The 5,961-nt window shown below is 45.3% G+C and overlaps 1 non-coding gene across 1 annotated transcript; it reads left to right on the top strand.

Moving 5' to 3' along the window:
- Nucleotides 1-5,532: 5,532 nt before the first annotated feature.
- On the top strand, nt 5,533-5,606 carry Trnat-ugu (transfer RNA threonine (anticodon UGU)). The gene has a single exon. It is a non-coding gene; the product is annotated as a tRNA-Thr (tRNA).
- The last annotated feature ends 355 nt before the right edge of the window (nt 5,607-5,961 follow it).

The following is a 5,961-nucleotide window of genomic DNA, read 5'->3' as shown; positions in this document are numbered from 1 at the left end:
GCCCGTGTTGCGCTCTCTCTCGCACACTCGCACGGCTGCCTCGTTCAGCGGCTAAGTCCGCTTCAAGGTCATGCACCTATAAGGCGACATACACAGCCTTATCGCTTCTGGTTGCGTAATCACCAACTTGATTTTTCAGCAACACGGGCCTAGTAATACTAGGGCCCATGTTGCGCTCTCTCTTGCACACTCGCGTGGCTGCCTCGTTCAGCGGCTAAGTCCGCTTCAAGGTCATGCGCCTATAAGGCGACACACACAGCCACGTATGGATATATATATATCCATTTTAATACATATGCGGAATAATTCGGGATAGAGATGGGATACAGCAAAATGTTTTAGATAAAAGTTGTAGACGGCAAAGAGGGTCACGTATTGCTACTATTGACCGTGACCTTGAACGTGATTCTTTTCTTAAATGGGAGCTTTAATATTTGAAATAAGATTCTCTGCCTCGTGATGGCTGGGTGTTGTGTGATGTCCTTAGGTTAGTTAGGTTTAAGTAGTTCTAAGTTCTAGGGGACTGATGACCATAGATGTTAAGTCCCATAGTGCTCAGAGCCATTTGAACCATTTTTTTTGAAATAAGATATTAAGAGAGCGGCAAAACTCACGTATAAAATGATACATTATTCAAGGTCGTTGCAAGGTTCATGAAGGTCGAATAATTAAAAATATCTTAAGTTCTAGTAGGCATTAACTTGGAATAGGGGAGGGAGAGTAAAATGCAATGTTAGATATAAATTGGAAGGGGCATCGCGAGTAATGATGGGCAAGGGGACTCACTCAATAACTTTAAAGTCAATGATCTAAGTGTTATTTATGGTTGTTTTGTCTTGCAAATGTCATAATAACATTTGTACACTGTGATGTAATTTTTTTTAGTAATAGGTACATTAATTAAGACTTAAGTTCCAATCTCTCTTCGCTCTTTCCATATCCGACATCGAAAATAAAGATTTATATGTGAAACCTTCCCGTCTCCTCTATATCTCTTTTTTTTGTCACGCAGCCTTCCGTTCTACAGTAACCTATGACACCTTCCCTTAGGATTTCTACCTCTTGCTGAATAATAACAAATGAAATCTTCCCTTTGAAATTAATTCTCTTTCTCAATCTTCGCACACAAATTTAAATGCTGCTTATTGAAAGTTATTTTCTGATTGTTTCGACGAAACATAGAATGTGTCGTCGTCGTGGCCCTCAGTCGTTACCTGCAATAACCCCAAAACTGTTCCTTACCTTTTTACTGTTACTGGATCGCCATATGACTGCTACATCGAACTGCGACATGAATATATTTGCTCTGTTTTACTATATTAGCTGCTGGTGGGCTGTTATAATAATTAGCTATATTTATTACCAAAGGTGACGTTATTCTTTAATGGCAAAGCTGACGTTATTCCTTAATTAATTTGACTGAAGTTACGTAATTCATAGTTAAACTTTTTCTTGACAACAATAAAATTTTGCGAAGTTTTACGTCCATGGTTTTTGAGATGGATTATAATCAGTAATGCAATAATACTGGCAAAAATTAATTGTATTCTGAATGAAATGATTTTACAAACATTCAAATGGGACTTACTTTACACAATAATCTTACAACTAGCAATGTGCAAACATACCTTCAGTAGTCTTGAGTTTCTCAAAAAATTAATTCAATAATATTAGTTCTTCTTATGATAGTAGTTAGCTGATGTCTCTGTACATCCGTTTATAATCTCTTGTAAATGATAGCTCTAGTGGCTGGCAGGCACACCGCTCCTCCCAATCTCTCTCTCAGACCTGCTACCGACTTGCTTCACATCTCGCTTACTACTGACTTCCTACGAGCGCTAAAGTGCGGTCTCTCCCGCCAACAATGGTTTCTGTTGCAGACAATCCCTGCTACCATTACAAAATGTATCAATGCACGGTCTTTCCCGCTCTTTTCTTAAAATGTATCCATACGCGGCCTCTCCCACCCTTTTTAAAATTATATCAATGTGCCGCCTCTCTTGCCAACAATACTTTGGTGCAGACATTACCTGCTACCACAATTATTTTCAACATGACGAATATTAATTATTCCTACATAATCCTATTAATAAAATATAAACATCTTTCATAAATTGTGGTTTGACAATAGACAATAGAAATATACACGTCTTACATATGTAACAAAACTCAACCTTGGAATGACCTTCTATAATTAACTTTAAAATTATGGTCATTGGTAGTGATATGTGACCCATTATGCCCCTTCCAATTTGTATCAACATTCTATTTTGGTCTATCCCTCCTCTATTCCAGTTATTCCCTACTAGAACTAAAAACATATTTGCTTGTTTGACCTTCATTGAACCTTGCTATGACCTTGAATAACTATCACTTTATACGTAAAATTTGCGTTCTTTTCAAATCTTAAAGCAAATATTAGGATACCCATTTTAAAAAAATAACTTTAACCTCCAAATAACCACAAAAATCACTTTCAGGGTCTCGGTCATTAGTAGCAATATACAGGGTGTCCGAAAAGTCTTCCTCTGATTACATAAAATGATAACTCAGGCTAGAAGTAAGATAGAAATATGGAACTTGTGTCGAATTGTTTACAACTATCAAAGTTTTTTTCTGTTTTAGGTTCGCAGTGCGTAAGTAGTGGATGAGGTGGAGTGCCCAAGAAGCCCTGTTAACCAATCAGGAGAAGGCACAGTGTGTCCTGTGGTACCATGAGACACGATGAGCAACCACAATGCAGAGACACTTCCAGACAACATTTGGAAGGAATTCGCCTGATGTCAAGAGCATTAAAGCCTGGTATGAGAAGTTCAAGAACACAGGATCGGTTGCTGACCTTCCGAGGTCTGATCGACCAAGGACCTCAGCAGACAGGGTGGAAGCCGTAAGGCAGTCTTTTCTGCGAAGTCCGAAGAAATCGGTGCGCAGGGCCTCACGTGAATTACACATGCCAAAAAGCTCTCTCCATGACATTTTACACAAACATTTATTGTTTCGTGCATTCAAAGTGCAAATTGTTCAGGCCTTGTTGCCCAATGACAGTACACGTCGATATGACTTTGCGGTCGAATACGGTTATCTCAGACGAATTGCCTTTTCCGACGAAGCGACCTTTTTTGTCAATGGAGTAGTGAATCGCCATAATGTGTGCATTTGGGGTTCACAACCCCCTGGCGAGGTCATGGAGTGCACCAGAGGCAGTCCAAAGGTGAATGTTTGGTGCACGCTATTGCACGATCGAATTATCGGGCCATTCTTCTTCACTGAGGCTACCATCGCATCTGGACATGTTGCAACTGTATGCTGTTCCTCAGCTGCTTCAGTATCACCCCGATGTCTTGTTTCAGCAAGACGGTGTTCCGCCTCATTGGGGTTTGGACGTCCGTGCCTATCTCGATATGACCTTTCCTGGGCGATGGATCTGGCCGTGGTGGGCCAACGGTTTGGCCTCCACGCTCTCCTGACATAACCCCATTAGACTCCTTTTTATGGGGTTATGTCAAGGACGAGGTCTACCGAACAGGTGTACCAGATCTTGAAACCCTGCGGTAACGGATAACCACAGTCGTTGAATCGATCCCTCCAGTGATGTTGGCTAATGTGTGGCCGGAAATTGCATATCGCCTAGATGTGCTACGTGCTACCAAGGGTGCTCATGTGGAAGTTAACTGATGTGTGAAAAAAACTTTGATAGTTTGTAAACAATTAGACACCACTTTCATATTTGTATCTTACTTCTAGCCTGAGCTATTAATTTATTTATTCGGACACCATAGAGAGAGAGAGAGAGAGAGAGAGAGAGAGAGAGAGAGCGACGCGCAGCAGGCCTGTCATGTCGAGACGACGCGTGCAGTGCCAGGCGCCACGCCGCGCCGGGTCGTTCTCGGTATCCGTGACGGTCGGGGACTTCCGGAAGCAAGCAGGTGGCAACGTAGCGATGGGATTCGGCGGGACAGCGCGGCCGATTGTCGGTGCCACGCCTCCCCGGTAACCGCTGCACACAGTCACGCGACGCAGGGAAACAGGGAAAAGGAGAAGGGAAAGGAGCACAACGGCGCCCCGGTCGCGGCCGCGGTCCGCCTGTGCAGCTGTCTGCCGCCGCAAGATGGATGGCGGCGCCGGCGCCGGCGGCCGGTGCGCGCCGCCGCTCGCGTGCCGCCCGCTCACATTTTAAACAAATTGCGCCGTCAGATTGATGGAAGAGTTAATGTCTCCCGGGGACTGTCGCGCCCGTTACCGCCGGGGCTATACGTCGCGCTGATGGTCGCTCCAAAATGCCCCACAGCGGCCGATCCTGCTCCGCCGGCCTTCCATTTCCGTCATATTTATTGCCGAATTTCGGTCGGCGCGTAACTACCAGAGTCTTGTTAAGGGAATGAACTGCTGTTTCTGAGACAAGGGAGCACGCTATTGCCGTTGAGCGCACAGAGTCTGTAGCGAGGAAGCGGACAGCGGGACCTGGGTAATTCGGCTTGTGCTGTCGTTTGAGGCGAGCACGATTTCGTCGGGACTCACAATTTATACGGTCGCCACTATGGGCCCACGATGTAAACACACTGCCCGGTATATATGAAGGTTCCCGAAGGAACAGTTACCGTTAATGACCATGCAACTTTCGTTAGGATGAAATGATAATTAAATGGACACACTAGCTGCAAACAGACTCTGATATGCTTCATTGGGGACATGTTGAAAATGTGTGCCCCAACTGGGACTCGAAACCGGGATCTCCTGCTTAAATGGCAGACGCTCTATCCATCTGAGCCACCGAGGGCACAGAGGATAGTGCGCCTGCAGGGACTTATCCATTCCACGCTTCCCGTGAGACCCACATTCCCAACATGTCCACACCACTACTTTCGTAGTGCGCCTAATAGATGTTGGCGCATCATACTCATTACTCGTGGCGGATTAATCTACCAAGTCCCGTAAGAGTTTGAGCATAGCGTGTGCGTTCGTACAAGAAGGTCATTCGCCGGGAAGCTATATTTTAACTATATATGAAGGTAGTATCTGTTCGCCGGCCGGTGTGGCCGTGCGGTTTTAGGCGCTTCAGTCTGGAACCGCACTACCGCTACGGTCGCAGGTTCGAATCCTGCCTCGGGCATGGATGTGTGTGATGTCCTTAGGTTAGTTAGGTTTAAGTAGTTCTAAGTTCTAGGGGACTGATGACCATAGATGTTAAGTCCCATAGTGCTCAGAGCCATTTTTGTAGTATCTGTTCCGGAAAGAACTGTTACCGTTGATGACCATGCAGCTTTCGCTAGAATGAGATGATAATTAAATGGACACACTAGCTGCAAACAGGCGCTGATATACTTCATTGGGGACATGTTGAAAATGTGTGCCCCGACCGGGACTCGAACCCGGGATCTCCTGCTTGGTAGATTAATCTGCTACGAGTAATGAATATGATGGGCCAACATCTATTAGGCACACTACGAATGTAGTGGTGTGGACATGTTGGGAATGTGGGTCTCACGGGGAGTGTGCAAGGGATAAGTCCCCGCAGGCGCACTATCCTTTGTGGCCTCGGTGGTTCAGATGGATAGAGCGTCTGCCATGTAAGCAGGAGATCCCGGGTTCGAGTCCCGGTCGGGGTACACATTTTCAACATGTCCCCAATGAAGTGTATCAGCGCCTGTTTGCAGCTAGGGTGTCCATTTAATTATCATTTCACACTGCTCGGTATTTTCCCACAAATCTGTTCTACCACCCAATCCCCACTTTGCCGCCCGCAGGTCGTGGTCGTGCGGTAGCGTTCTCGCTTCCCGCGCCCGGGTTCGATTCCCGGAGGGGTCAGGGATTTTTTCTGCCTCGTGATGGCTGGGTGTTGTGTGATGTCCTTAGGTTAATTAGGTTTAAGTAGTTCTAAGTTCTAGGGCACTGATGACCATAGATGTTAAGTCCCATAGTGCTCAGAGCCATTTGAACCATTTTTGAACCCTACTTTGCCGT

Source organism: Schistocerca cancellata, chromosome 3 (assembly GCF_023864275.1).
Source record: "Schistocerca cancellata isolate TAMUIC-IGC-003103 chromosome 3, iqSchCanc2.1, whole genome shotgun sequence".
In the NCBI taxonomy this organism is placed as follows: Eukaryota; Metazoa; Arthropoda; class Insecta; order Orthoptera; family Acrididae; genus Schistocerca; species Schistocerca cancellata.
This window is presented reverse-complemented; position numbering and strand designations above follow the sequence as displayed.